We start from the raw sequence: 15983 nt of genomic DNA on the forward strand, positions 1-15983 counted from the left end.
TAGTATCTGATTCTTGAGGTAAGGAGAAATCTAAAAATTATTGACAAAATGTTAATAGGTACATTTTATAATGACCTTACAGGAAGGAATGGACAAGAGTCTTGGAAGATGGGGAAACATGGGTAGGTTACTTCATTGGAGGAAAACATCAGTATCTATGAAATCAATGAATAATTTGTGTATGAGCAGCTCCAGTGCTTATCACAGGATCATTCTTAGACATCTTAGTTGATTTGCACTGAAATGTCCAGTGTTCTTAAATTAAATGTAGGAATAAGGAAGGAGTAAAGGAAGGAAAGAAGGAAGGAAGGAAGGAAGGAAGGAAGGAAGGAAGGAAGGAAGGAAGGAAGGAAGGAAGGAAGGAAGGAAGGAATCTTCACTTTACTCTCAAGAATGATACCACTGAGGGTGGTAGGTGGATGAATATATTGTGCATGTAGATGAGTTTAGAGGTGAATTTCAAGAGGGTCAGAAGACACATACACCTAGGGAGGGACTGAGAGAAGAATTCACAGGGGATGACACATAAACTGATTCTTGAAGGACTCTAAGGATTCTGACAGGACCAGAGGAGGAAATGCATGCCATATACAAATGTGGGGGATGGAATGTTGAAGTCTGATTAAGAGGTAGTGTTTCAATGAAACCCAGATTACAAAGTACATGGTGAGTAATAATGTAAAATAGGTCAAATTATTGCAAGACCTTACACACCAGGCTAAGTGACTAGCACTTTTGTACTAGAAACAATGGAAAACAACTAGAGGTTTTTGAAGAGGTGAGTGTTACTCTTTGCTATGTTCTTTAGGGTGATTATTTTAGCAAGTATATAGAACATGGATTGAATGGGGAGAGACTGGAAATAGTAAGATCAGTTAGGTCATTGGAATAATCTAGGTGAAAGGTGATGGTGGCCTGAATTTAATCTCTGCTGCTCAAGAGAATGAGGAGGAAGGGAGTGATTCAAGAAATAGTGCAAAAGTAGAAATTGAGAAGTTGTGACCGTTGATCAGAAATGGTAGCTGCAGACTTGTGGGGTGGCTGAGAGAGAGCAATAGGTTGTGACTGACTTCAAGTTTATGAATCTGGCTGACTGTAGGGATTATATTACTGTCAATCAAATTTGTATGCACTAATTTTGCACTAGACCATAAGTCACAACACAATTTTTTTCAGCCCTTCATGAAACAGAAGGAGATTATCCAGTTTTATTTTTCTCTTAAAACTTGTTGGGATCAAATGACAACAAAATATTACCAGAGTTTTGTCAAACTAGCAAGATTAGTGTGATTCAGTTGAAAATTATCTTCAGGATCAGAATGACCTGGCTTTGAATCCTGCTACTTGTACATACAGACAATATCATCCTATCCAAATCACTTAGCCTCTGAATGTAATAGACAGCTCTCTAAAAAGTTGCAGAGAAGGGGCACACCTTCATTCACAGGTGAAGGTCACTAGTTTGAGAGTTTTAAATACCAATGAAATCACATCTATAATCTCTATCAGGAGAAGGTTGAGTTTAAATACTGGTTCCAACACTTACCCCACTCACAAACTGGCCAAGGCCAGTTTACCTATGTTATTCATGTGACAGAGCTCCAAGAATGATATTCAGTTACTAGTCATTTCTAAGAACACAACAGAGGAACATTCAAGTCAAAAATCCTTAAAAAGAAATTAGAAAAAATATTTCCAATTTCAGAAAAAAAAATGCACAAATAAATGAGAAGCAAAGCCTGCTTTTTTATTGTGTCCAAGATGTTATGTTTTTAAATACTGATTCTATAAGTGGAGAATTTCATGTTTATAAGCAACCTTGTCAAAGAATATCAGACACAGGACTCCACAGATGCCATTGCTGAGAATCAAAAAAAGAATGCAAGAAGTCTTTTGTATACTGTCTCCTTTTTAATATATTTTCCTTTTGAAACTTACAGGGAACTCTGCATTAAAGAGTTACAAAACAATGTTCTAAATAAATTTCAGCAAGGAAGTGTCCTGAAAATGATATGGTTTATATAAGGCTTCCTAGAGGAAATAGCATTAGAGTTAGATTTTAAGCTATTAGAATTTATCTGTCAAAACCAGCAAAGGGATAAGAAAATGCCCTACTGCCTGCCTTGGTGTTCATGGAACCTTATACTACATTCTGATAATAGACATTTTCACCAATTTTCTGCCCCCAAAACCTGGAGCGTTCTCCATCCTCATCTCTTTCTCCCGTATTTTCTGGCTTTTGTCAAGTTCCAGCTAAAATCTCAACATCTGTGAGAAACCTCTCCTGATCCAATTCAATGCTAGTGCCTATTAACTGTGTAAGATCAACAATTTAACCTATGTAGATATGATAGATAGGATTGTTTGCACATAATTGCTTCCTCCTACCCATTTTCTATTCCATTATGCTGTGAGTTCCTTGAGAGCAGAGACTGTATTTTGTCTTTATTTTTATACTTGGTACTTAGCATGGTATCTTGCACATAGTAAGGCACATGAATTGCCTGGCACTTATACATTCTTGTTGACTTTCTGACTGACAAGGACATGAAGGTGCATGGGATGTGCTTGGGAGGACAAATGGTTCAGTTTAACAAAAGTTTTAAGTACGTGGAGAGAAGCAGTACAATATAATGCCAGAAACATAAAAGGTCATAGATTATAGAGAGCCTCAAATGCCAGAGATGAGAGCTTGAACCTTAATTAGTAGGCAGCCATTGCTCTTTGAAACAACAGAGAGGTACTTAGTGGGCATGAGCAAAATGCAGCACATTACAAACAAGATATTAGAAAGAGAAAAGGTATGAAAGGTATTATAAAAGTAATGTATGTATGAAAAAAATTGATTGGTCATGGGAAAATTTTGAGAGATAACAATATCTAAATAGGTACATAATTCATTAGGATTCTTACAATATCAAGTCAAAATAAGGAAAGCCTCTAGTAAAGTGAGGTCCTGTGGCAAACTTAGGGAAGTTCATTCACAATATATACGCAGAATGGGCAGATCAATTTTATTCTCTGCTGCTGATAGATTACCAATTGAAGAAATCACTGATTCACTTAGGTGGTTGAGTAATAGAAAGCCAAAGAAAAATTTAAGCAGATTAAAAAAAAAAAAGCATGTTGATATCTGTGAATAAGAAAGATTATTCTGGGAGTATTTATTAGATTAATTGGGCTAAGGAAGGAGAATAGAAACTGAACAATCTGTCAGGAGACGATTGCAATAGTCCAGGTGTCTAGTAATGATGGCCTACATTATGAGATCATAGTACCTGGGATAAAGAGGAAAAGATAGATGTGGAGGATTTCACAGATGCAAAAAACCCTACTTTTAACAATATCGTAGAAGAAGAAAGTGTTTAGGACAAACTCTCAATGGGTAGTAGTAAAGTACCATGAAAGGGACATTGGATTTGGAACTAGAGGACGTAGATTTTAATCTAGATTATTTCACTTATAGTATCACATATGTGACTTTGGACAAGTAACAACCTCTTTGATTCTCCATGTCTTCATATGTAAAATGAGCTGGTTAGAATACATGGCTTCTATGATTCCTTTAAGATGCTGTACCAAACCCAATATGCACATTCATAGATACACTTATAGTCATATGAATATAGCTATGGATGAATTACTGCTGAGCATACATGAATTTCAAGTCTAAAGATAGATAATCATGATATTATAGAGAAACAGAGTATCAGAATTGTTATCTGAAAATAGTTTCTTTTTTTTTTTTGCTCTTATTTTATCTTCCTTTCCCCAAAGCATTTTTAAAGGTCTTTGACAGATCCATATGTAGAAAAAAAAAAAAAAACTCCTATTTTTGTAGTGAAATCATAGTAAGCTAAGACAGTGTGCATTAGTTGGGGGATAAATGAACAAATTATGGTATATGAATGTAATAGAATGCAATTTTTGATATAAGAAAGGATGTTTTCAGAGAAATCCAGTAAAACTTATGTGACCCAATTCAGAGCAAAAGAAGCAAAACTAGTAGGACAAAAATAATAATAGTCAGCTTTTACACAGCATTGAAAAGTGCTTTACAGATATTAACTCATTTGATCCTCAGAGCAATCGTGCGAGTTAGGTGCTATTTTTGTTCCCATTGTGCAGAATAGGAAATTGAGCTAAACACAGGTTGTTCGACTTGTCTAAGAACACAAAGTAAGTAAATGTCTAAGGTAAGATTTGTACTTAGGTCTTGCTTACTCCAGATTCAGCACTCTATCCACTGTCATACCTGACTGTCTCTAGAATAATATTCTAAAGATAAGCAACTTTGATAGACTTAAGAACTCTCATTAATGGAATGACTAAACATGCTTATAGAAGGCGGATCTTAAACTACATGCTTTTCAGTTCCTAGCAGAGGTGATATACCCAAGATGTAAAATGAGACACATGTCTTTGGACATTGATGTGATCATTTGTTTTCCTTGATTATGTATACTAATTAGAAGAATTTTCTAAATTAGAAGTACATTGTAGAGAAAGAAAAATAAATGTTAATTAATGTAAAAGTAAAATTTAAAAGTCTCAATGGGGTTTCTTCAAATCTTCATGTTTTGCTAATGTTTTATTCAGTCCACCTCTTATAAAATACACAAGGTCTTGGTAGTCTTCCATATCTGGGTAATGGTTCTTTGAGATAACTTTCAGATATTTGTTTATTTACTGATGAGTTTTCATTTTCACAGATTACTTTTATACAGACTAGTAAATGCTAGTATGTGTTATCCCAACTAGTCTTTACTTCAGTTGGATTAAATAATACTTAATTTAATAGTTTGTAGTAACTGGATCACTAATATACCACATTACTAACTTTGTCAGTCTTTAAAGAATTACTTTTCACTATTTCATGCTCAGAGGCAAGGTGAAAGATTACCACTCTTTTAACTCAATCTAGATTCAAGTGGCCTTTGACCCTCAATGCAGGTAACAAGTTCCATATGTGCTATGGCCCCCATTAGAAAGTTAGCTCCACATCAGCATAGACTCTACCATAACAGAGTAGGAATGGCCCCAGTAGTAGGGGTCACCAGTGGCAGTACAAAGCACAGGACAGGAATCAGGCAGGGCTGGGTGAGAGACAAGTGTGGGACCTGCCACAATAACAGTGGCTGTTCCTGTGGGCTAATAACTCACATACTGAGTGTTTGAAAGTCATATACTTGAACTTCCAGAAGCCAAGACGGTGGAATGAATTGCAAGTGCTCTCATTCTCCATTGCTGAACTTCAAAAACCCAGAGAATATTGCCCCAGGAAATATCCTGTAATATTGGAGCCAGAAGAGAGGGTATAGTAGTGTTTTAGCTCAGGAGGCAGGGGAGATTGATGGGAAGGGTCCCTTTGCTGTGGATGAAGTGAATCATTGTGGGACCAGAGCCATTCCAGCAAAACCAACCTCAGCAGACCAGTGGAAGATCCTGAGTCCCAGGTGGGTAGAGCTAGTAAGCACCAACACCAGGACCCTACGTCCTGGTCAGGGGAATTAGGCAGGCACCAGTGCAGATGGGATTCACTAGACACTAAACCTGTCCATGTTCCAGCACAGGCCTAGGGGAAGAGGAATGCCAGATCCCCGCCCCCCCCTTGCCTCGCTCCATGAGATTCAGTGTAACCCTGGGGAAACTCAGACTTCATCTGACCATAGCCTTTGAAAACACCAACCAGCTCAACACCAGGTAAGCTGCAGCATTATATAGCTTCTAGTTGAAAGAACCAGAGGGCACAGCACACAAAGCCAGTAATCAGGCACCTAGTTCCCAGCATAAGAAAGGTGGGACAGAGACCTCTGTGCTCCAGAAGCAGAGATCCACTTAAAAAGCAAGAACCCACAGCCCAGGAAGTGTGAGGCCTACACAGCTCAGCCCAGGAACAGAAAAGAGGTCAACATGGCAGGAACAGGACACTGGACAGACTTCAGGGAGTCACCAACAGCACCAGTTCCCAGATTTCTCAACCCACAAACATCTTTAAAGGTCAGTAGGTGGGTTCCTTCACCCAAGAGAAGGGAGTGTGGTCTGGAGCGGCAGCCCTGGGAGACTTCAAGCTAAAGACCCTGGGGGAATTGAGCAGGTGATCTGAATCTCAGCCCTGAGGGGCAGCCCTGAAAAAGAACACAAAAGTCAAGCAACTGACCGGGAAAATGCCCCCAAAAGGGGAAAAGAATAAGATAATAGAAGGTTACTTTCTTGGTGAGCAGATGTTTTATTCCATAATTTTGGATGAGGAGGAACAACTTAGGTCTTCAGAGGAAGGCCTAACAGTCAAGGCTTCTGCAGGAAAAACCTCCAAAATAAATGTACAATGATCTCAGTACATGGAAGAGATCAAAAAGGATTTTGAAAATCAAGTAAGAGAGGTGGAGGAAAAATTGGGAAAAGAAATGAGAGCGATGCAAGAAAACCATGAAAAACAAGTCAGCAGTTTACTAAAGGAGACCCAAAACATGCTGAAGAAATTAGCACCTTAAAAATAGACTAACTTAAATGGCAAAAGAAGCCCAAAAAGCCAATGAGGAGAAGAATATTTTAAAGAGCAGAATTAGACAAATGAAAAAGGAGGTTCAAAAGCTCAGTGAAGAAAATAACTCTTTAAAAGTTAGAATGGAGCAGATGGAATCTAATGACTTTATGAGATACCAAGAAATTAAAAAAACAAAACCTCCCAAAAATAGAAGATAATGTGATATGTCTCACTGGGAAAACAACTGACCTGTAAAATAGATCCAGGAGAGACAATTTAAAAATTATGAGACTAACTGAAATCCATGATCAAAAAAAAAAAGAACCTAGACATCATCTTTCATGAAATTATCAAGGAAAACTGCCCTGATATTCTAGAACCAGAGGGTAAAATAAATATTGAAAGAATCCATCAATCACCTCCTGAATGAGATGCTAAAAGAGAAACTCCTAGGAATGTTGTAGCCAAATTCCAGAGTTCCCAGGTCAAGGAGAAAATATTGCAAGCAGCTAGAAAGAAACAATTCCAATACTGTGGAAATATCATCAAGATAACACTGGATCTGGTACCTTCTACATTAAAATATCAAAGGGCTTGGAATATTATATTCCAGAAGTCAAAGTAACTAGGATGGAAACCAAGAATCACCTACCCTGAAAAACTGAGTATAATACTTCAAGGGAACAAAATGATCATTCAGTGATATAGAGGACTTTCAAGCATGCTTGATGAAAAGACCAGACTTGAAAAGAAAATTTGACTTTTAACCACAAGAACCAAGAGAAGCATAAAAAGGTAAACAGGAAACAGAAATCGTAAAGGACATTCTAAAGTTGAACTGTTTACATTCCTGTAAGGGGCCCAGAGGGTCCCAGGGGGGGCAAGTCAGAGGCAAAGCCTGTTCCCATGGGAACGGTGCTGACGCACACCCTGGCAGAAGTTCTGTGTGACCCTGGAACCTGATGTTCTTGCAGATACTGATGTCCTGTACAGTAAAGTTACAAGTGAGTCTGGGAACCCAGGAACTAGCTGCAGGAACAAGATAAGCTTCCTTCCTTACTGCGAGTGTAAGGATGTGGAATAGTCATGAGATGGTGAAGCAATGGGATGAGCTCAGCATGTATGCGGTTGGTGGATACAACCTTTTTAAACCCTAACCCTCAGCTGAATAAAGAGTGGTTCCTTGGATCATCTTGTCTCTGGTCTCCTTCCTTTAGGGTAAACAGATTAGAGGCCCGGGGGTCAGGGGGATCCAGGGTGCTTGGGCCCTGACCCCGAGCACATTCCTACATGGAGAGGGGAATGTATTGGGAGGAGAAAGGGAGAAATGGAATGGGGCAAATTATCTCTCATAAATGAGGCAAGAATAAGTTTATTCAATGGAAGAGAAAAGGGAGGAGGTGAGAGAGTAAAAAATGAAGCTCATTTTCTTCACATTTGGTTTAAGGAGGGAATAACATGCTCACTCAATTTGGTATGAAAATCTATATTACACTACAGGAAAGCAGGGGATAAGGGGACAAGTGAGGTGAGAGGAATGATAGAAGGGAGGGCAAATGGGAGAAGGGAGTAATTATAAGTAAACACTTATGGACAGGGACATAATCAAAAGAGAGAACAGAATAAATGGGGGACAGGATAGGGTGAAGGGAAATATAGTTAGTCTTACACAACATGACTATTATAGAAGTCATTTGCAAAACTATGCATATACAATCTATATTTAATTGCTTGCCTTCTCAGTGGGGATGGGTGGGGAGGGAGGAAGGAAGAGAAGTTTGAGTTCAAAGTAATAGGAACGAATGTTGAGAAGTGTTTTTGCATACAACTGGGAAATAAGAAATAGAGGTAATGGGGTACCAACATCTATCTTGCCCTACAAGAAAAGAGAGAAAATGGGAATAAGGGGAGGGAGGGGTGTGATAGAAGGGAGGGCATATGGAGGGAAAGCGGTAATCAGAATGCAAGACATTATGGGTGGGGGAGGGCAGAGATGGGGAGAAGAATTGGAGCTCAAAATTTTGTGGAAATGAAAGTTGAAAACTAAAAATTAATAAATAAACATTTAAAATAAAAAAAAAAACAACAGAACAAAAGCAATCACCATGAGCAAGAAGCAACTTAGATGAGCAAAAACCATAGAATATTATTGTGGGGACAGGGAAGATTAAAATATGAATTCAGAAGAGGACAGCATTGATACTATACCCATATCTGAAACCTCAAAAAGGAATATGACCTGGTCTCAAACTCAAAGAGCATTCTTGGAAGAGTTCAAGAAAGATTTTAAAGCCAAATTAGAAAGGCAGGAGAAAAATTGTAGAATGATTTTAAAGATGCAATTGACTCCTTAAAAAGTAAAAGTGATCAAATAGTTAAAGAGGTACAAGACCTAATTGGAGAAAATAACTTCTTAAAAGGAAAAAAGTGGATACGTGGAAAAGGAAGTACAAAAGGTAACTGAAGAAAACAATTCATTAAAAATTAGAGGTGGACAGGTAGACTCTGATGCATCAAGAATCAGTCAAACAACATCTAAAGAATGAAAAAATAGAAGAAAATGTAAAATATGTCATTGGAAAAACAACTGACTTGGAAAATAGACACAAGAGAGAAAATTTAAGAATTATTGGTCTACCAGAAACTCATGATGAAAAAAAGAGCCTACAGAATGTCTTCTGAAAAATCCTCCAGGGAAATGGCCCTGAGGTCATAGGTCCAGAGGGAAAAATAGTCATCAGAGGAATCCACAGGGGTACATGGAACCTAAACAAAAATTAACCATGTATTAGGGCATTAAAACCTCACAGCCCAATACAGAAAGGCAGAAAAGTCAATGCATCTGTAAGGCCAGTCACAGCAGCACACCTAAGGCCTGCTGTGAATGATTTCAATGATGTAATCACATGGTATAATGAACACTATTTATTCAGCAACTAACCATGGTCCAATAAAATAAAGCATAGTATTCATGTGAAATTATATATCTATATACATATATATGTAATAAGCATAGCAGTATCCTTAATCAATACCAAGTATCTTTCAGGGCTGTTTGAGAAACAAGTGTGCCACAATAACAGTGATTGCTCCTGTGGGCTGATAGAACACAGACTGAATTTTTGAAAGTCACCTACTTGAACTTGTGAAAGCCAAGATGGTGGAATGAACTGTAAGTGCTCTCACCCTACCTTGCTGATCTTGAAAATTCCAGAGAAAACCCAGGGGAAAAGAAAAAAAAATCCCTTCTAGAAAATACAACACCATCCACCCATCAGTCATAGGAACAATAGTCTTCTTAATCAATACATGGTGTATAAGCAAAGTCTTCTCTCACCTTGACTCCAGGCTGTCTTCCAAACCCCATGCCTCCTCCTCCATGGGCTAACTGCTGTCTCTTACCTGGGTTCACATGCAGGCAGTTTTCTGCTCCTGCTCCTTGTCTCAGTTCATGGGAATTCTTCCACCCCAAAATCTTACTACTTTTGTATGACAGCAGGCTCTAGCAATTCCTGTCCACAGCTTCTGTTTCTAAGAAAATAAGACTTAACAGGGATACAACAATATTTATAGACATTTTGAGCACCATCTTTTTAATTTACTCATAAAGACCAACAGACAGGGATTCTTTCTGAGAAATTAATACTGACCAAGAAATAGGAATGATGTCTGAGAAATCAACACAGATCAACAGATGGCTTCTGTCTGGGGAATTGACCCAAATCAACAGACAGAGCACCAATATCACAAATATTCTTTCACAAGCATGCTCCCTTAGCCTCACAGTTGCTTCTTTCTCAGTTCTGCATCTCTGTCTTCTGTCTCAGCTCTGTTTCTGAATGCTACTATGGATCCCTCTATATATTATATATGTATATATATATACATATATACATATATGTATACATGTATGTGTGTGCATATATATGTGTATATATATATAGTATATATATATATATACTATTTCTAAACAAAGACTCTTGATTGATTCAGTCAAAGACAAGACTTAATCAAAGGCAATTCATTGGCTAAAACTCAAACAGCAAAAGACTCTACTTTGCTTGCCATTACAGAATCCTTTACGGATAATTATACAATAAAAAATTATATGTAATAAAGGGCCATGGAAACATAGACTAAAAATTAATTGGAAAGTAGTCTTCCTGTAACCTTACTGGGGAGGCTACCCTTCCATTCAGGGGGAATGGACATAAAGATTTATAGAAACTTTCCTGATTTCACAACAGGTAGTGTTCTTTGTTTAAAGTGAGTATGTTTCTTACTGTTGGGGGCTTGTTAGACCAGCTCACTTCTAACAGTTGTTAGGGGTTCATCATGGGATCTTTAGCGTCAGAAAGGTTAGGATGGAATCTTGTTTGTGGAGGATGGGAGCACACCCATTGATTTTTCAATGGCCCAAACAACCACAAGCATGTTTCCCCTTTTCTGACTGCTAACTTCTCTGGGACTGATTGGAATTGTTGTGAACTCAGGTACATAGCTAAAATAATAGAACGAATGGCCATATATGTCAGGAACCTGAGCAAGGGTAGGAAAATCAGTGGTTAAGTACTGCCTTGTCTGCTTGGGGATCTTAGGCATGACCCATCCTTCTGGGACCTCGAGAGTATAAGTTCTAAGATGAGGAGTGAGCACTCTTAAGATAATGGTACCAGGGAGGGGATGAATAATCCTCTGTATTCCTTTGGAAGCCTGTTTGAACAAATGCTACCTATATTCCTTCCCCTGTCTTCTCTGAAGAAAGAACAGAGAGAAAGAGAGGGGATAGAGAATCTAGATTCTGGGAAGGATCTTTTTGTAATTTGTGTGAAATCACTCAGAGAAAATTGAGAGGAATAGTTGAATTTTGACTGGAGTAATCTAAAATTAGTTTATTTCCTAAAAAGAGAGGAACTCTATTGCTCTATCTGTTATACATATGTCTGTGTGTTTGTGAAGTGTTTTGTTAAATTGTAAATGCAGCCATTCAGAGTAGAAAGGTCTGTAGCTGGACTTTCCTTTGTTATTCTGCCATCTCTTAATCTCTGCCTCTCCCTTATTACAGAAGTTTCAAATAAGTGAGTAGCCTGGAAAGAGAGAGAGAGAGAGAGAGAGAGAGAGAGAGAGAGAGAGAGAGAGAGAGAGAGAGAGAGAGAGAGAGAGAGAGAGAGGAAGAGAAAGAGAGGGAGGGAGAGAGAGAGGGAGGTAAGGGAAAATGAAATCAGGAAGTCTGCAGGGAAAAGTAGAGTTTTGATTTGATGAGATCTCAAAGCTAAAATCTGTACTTTATGATTGAATTGGGTCAATCTATCTGATATCAGACAGTGTGTTTAAAATTGCAAGTTCACTTTGGAATTTCAGTAATTTCTTTTGGAGGCATTGATTCTCTCCAGATTCTGAAAGATGAAAACAAAGAGGGTGAGTATGGAGATTCCTCAGGTATCTGCCTGTATTTTGTGCTAACCTAAGGAGAGCAGGTGGGATTTCAACTGTTTCTAGAACCTGAAATTTTCAAGGCAGAAGGATATGGATGAGACTGCAGTATCCATGTGCATAGACCATGTGCTAAGGGGAGGTTACCCCTTCATCCTCCCAGTCTGAGTTAACTGGGAAAGCTCCTGGTCTGGTGGACCTTGGAGTGGGGATCAGAGGTGGAAGATGGTTTTTCAGCTCTTTAAGGAAGTAGAGAAAAAAAAGATTATGGGAAGTTATAAATAAAATTGTCATTTAAGTAGCAAGAGTATTTTTTTAAAGAGAGGGTAAAATGTTTATCATTAGTGATTATAAATACAGGTTTAGTATGATTTCAAGTTACAATCTGTCCTGAAGAAATATAGAGCAACCTCTGAGAATGCTCCTCCTATCAGGATTCAGCAGAAAGATATTGTTATTTGACATTATGATTGTAAAGTGCTTAATACAAGGATGGGTGTAAGGATGGGTTTATGTTAGATACAACATTACATAATTTTTAAATCTAGATGTTGTTATATCATAAATTGCATTGCTAAATTAATTACGAATTGTTTAAAAAAGCTGTTATGGATTCTGTGTAAGAGTTTCTGTGTTGTAGAATTCCTATTGAGAAAATGAGAATCCTTCAAAATATATATATATATATATTCTTATATATGGGTATAATTTTCAAGCTTGTTCCATCTAAAGATGTGTTAGTGTGTTAAAAAGTTTATTTCTGCTATTAAGAAGGAAATTTGAACTAAAATTGTTTTTGCTACGAATCAAGCATTTACAAAAGTGTGTTTGTAAAAGGAAACTTATGGACAAATGTGAAAAGGCCTTGAGTTTTAGATCTTGTAATATTTGCCAATTAGGTTAATGAGGGTTTTGTGATAAATTGTAAACTATTATTAAAAGAAGAAATTTGTTGTATGAAGAAGTGCTTTGTAAAATCTTTTGTATCATTTTTGAAGGACCAAATTTATATTTGTAAACTAATTTGTTATAATAACTTCAGGTTTTATGGGGGGTTGGAAGATAAGGTACAAAATAAAGGAGACCAGGAATTTTGTGGCTCTAGGAAGCTCTGTGATAAATTTTAAGAAAACTTCCTGGCCCCATCCCCCTTTCCTTTTGAGGTTCAGTCATTACAGAAGGACTTCTATAAGATCTAATCTGAACTGGAGATGTTCAGAGAAGAGATGTTAACTATTTCCTATTGTAGAAGGAAAGGAGTGGTGCCAGCCCCACCCAGGGGCTGCAAAGTCTAAAATGATCACCCAAGTGATGTGGCCCTTCATTTTGTTAAAGTTGTAATCTCTGTGTAAAGTGTAAACTGTATATGGAGTTCCTAAACCAGGAATTTGTGTTGGTGATAAAGAATCTCTAGTCATTTTTTAGGACAAATTTAAGATTTAAGATGTAATTCCTGGTAAAATTTATGATTAGTGAAACCTGCCATCTAATATACAAGCTTCAGGGGATAATCATGTCCTCAACCTGGGATGGGATCCTTCTGGCTCAGTGTCCCCATTGTGTTCCTTTGAAAAGGAAAGTTTTCCTACTTGACTATTTCTGACTCTGGTTATAAAGTGGAGATAATATCTATTTAAGTCCTTACTTTTCATCTACATGGCATCTTTCTATAATTAAAGGAGATAATTTAAAATGTAATCACAATGCAAGAAGCGCAATCTTGCTGTTTTCAATGAAATTGGGTAAATGGGTGCTCTGGTATGATCCTGTGAAAGATAAAATCCCTACATTTCTCCTACAAAATGACTAATATGGAAATGTTTTACATGGTTGCATATGTATAATCAGCATCTGATTGCTTACTGTCTCAGGGAGGGACTGGGAGGTATGAGGGAAGGAGGATGAGGGAGGGGGAAAATCTAAAAAATCTAAGATATATGAAAATGATTGTCGAACACTGAAAACAAATAAAAGAAAAAAAGAAAAAAACAAATAAAAGAAAAAATAAAAGAAATAAAAAATAAATAAAATAAAAAAAGAAATTGAAGGAGTTAAAATAAGAAATGAAGTGGAAAAACATTACTTTTGGCAGGTAACATGATGATATATTTAGAGAACTCTAGAGAATTGTTAAAAAAAAACTGGTAACAATGAACAATTCTAGTTAAGTTGCAGGATTAAAAGTAAACCCACATAAAACATCAGCATTTCTATATGCTCACAACATATTATGGCAGGAAGAAATAGAAAGAAAAATTCATATAAGTAATTAAAAACAATATAAAAATATATAGGGAGTCTACCTGCCTAGATGAGCCCAGGAATTGTACGAACAAAATCACAAAACACTTTTTACACAAATAAAGTCAAATCTAAGCAATTAAAATTTATTAATTATTCATGGGTAAGCTGAGCCAAGAAAATCTTAAAAAAAAGATAATTCTACCTAAATCAATATATCTATTCAGTGATATACCAATCAATCTACCAAATGCGTTTTATATAGCTAGGAAAATAATAACAAAATTCATCTGGAAGAACAAAAGGTTAAGAATGTCAAGGAAATCAGTGAAACATATATGAAGTAAGGTTGCCTTGAAGAACTATATTTGAAAAAATGGTACAAAGTAATAATTGTATAATAACTAGTGTTTGATAAAAATAAAGATCCAAGATTTTGGGACAAGAAATTGGTGTTTGATAAAAACCTAGAAAGAAGTTTGGTAGAAACTAGGTATAGATCAATACCTCACACCATGTACCAAGATGAAGTCAAAATAGTTACAAGATTTAGACATAAAAAGTGATATCATAAGCAAATGAAGTAAACATTGAATATTTTACCTGTCAGATTTATGGATGGGGAAAAAATCTATAACCAAACAAGAAATAGGGAATGCTACAATAGTTTCCAATTATATTAAGTCAAAAGCTTTTGTACATAAAAACAAATGCAATCAAGATTAAAAGGAAAGCAGGAAACTGAGGTAAGATGGGAGATGGGATTTACAGTAAGTTTACTTTATGTCACACAGGTTAAATTGGCTAATGTGACAGAAAAGAGAAATGGCATATGTTGTAGGGGATGTGGGAAAATTAGGACACCAAACTCTGGGTGGAGCTGTGAACTGATCCAATCATTCTGAAGAACAATTTGGAACTATGCCCAAAAGCCTATAAAACTGTACAAAACCTTTAACCCTACAGTGCCACTGCTAACTCTTTACACTAAAGAAAAATGAAAAGAATATATATATGTACTAAATATTTATAGTTGCTCTTTTTGTGGTGGCAAAGAAATTCAGTCAGTGCCCATCAATTGGGGAATGGCTGAACAAGTTGTGCTATGTTGAATCCTATTGTGCTATAAGAAATTACAAGCAGTATGCTTTCACAAAAACCTGGAAAGATTTACATGAAGTAATGCAAAGTGAAATGAGCAGAACCAAGAGAACACTGTAAGTAGTAACAGCAATGTTTTAGCATAATCACCTGTTAATTATTTGGCTATTCTCAGCAATACAATGATTCAAGAGGACTTAAAAGGGTTTATGGTGAAAAAATGCTATCCACCACCACAGAAAGAACTGATGGAGTCTTAATGCAGATTCAAGCAAGCTTTATTTTTTACCTTATTTTTTTAGTCTCTTTTCTTTTATAACATGACTAATGTGGAAATGTTTGCTATGACTTTGAATGTATAATCTATATCAAATTTCTTTTCTTCCTAAGGAATAGGGAGGAGAGGGAGAGAGGAAGACAGTTTAGAACTATTTTTTTTAAATGAATGTACTTTTTTCCACAGGTTATTGAGAAAAAATAAAAATAAATAACATAAAATATGGTAATCATGAAAGCAATTTGGAATGGCTAGAAAATAGAATGGTGGACCAGTGAAATAGATTAGGTACACAAAACATAGCAGTAAGTGATCATAATAATCCAGTGTTCAATGAACCCAAAGACCCAAATTTTGGGACAATAAAGCACTATTTGACAAAAGTTGCTTGGAAAATTAAAAAATAATTTACATGATTTAGATATACAAAGTGTGGTATCATGA

This window comes from Notamacropus eugenii, chromosome 3, assembly GCF_028372415.1.
Source record: "Notamacropus eugenii isolate mMacEug1 chromosome 3, mMacEug1.pri_v2, whole genome shotgun sequence".
NCBI lineage: Eukaryota > Metazoa > Chordata > Mammalia > Diprotodontia > Macropodidae > Notamacropus > Notamacropus eugenii.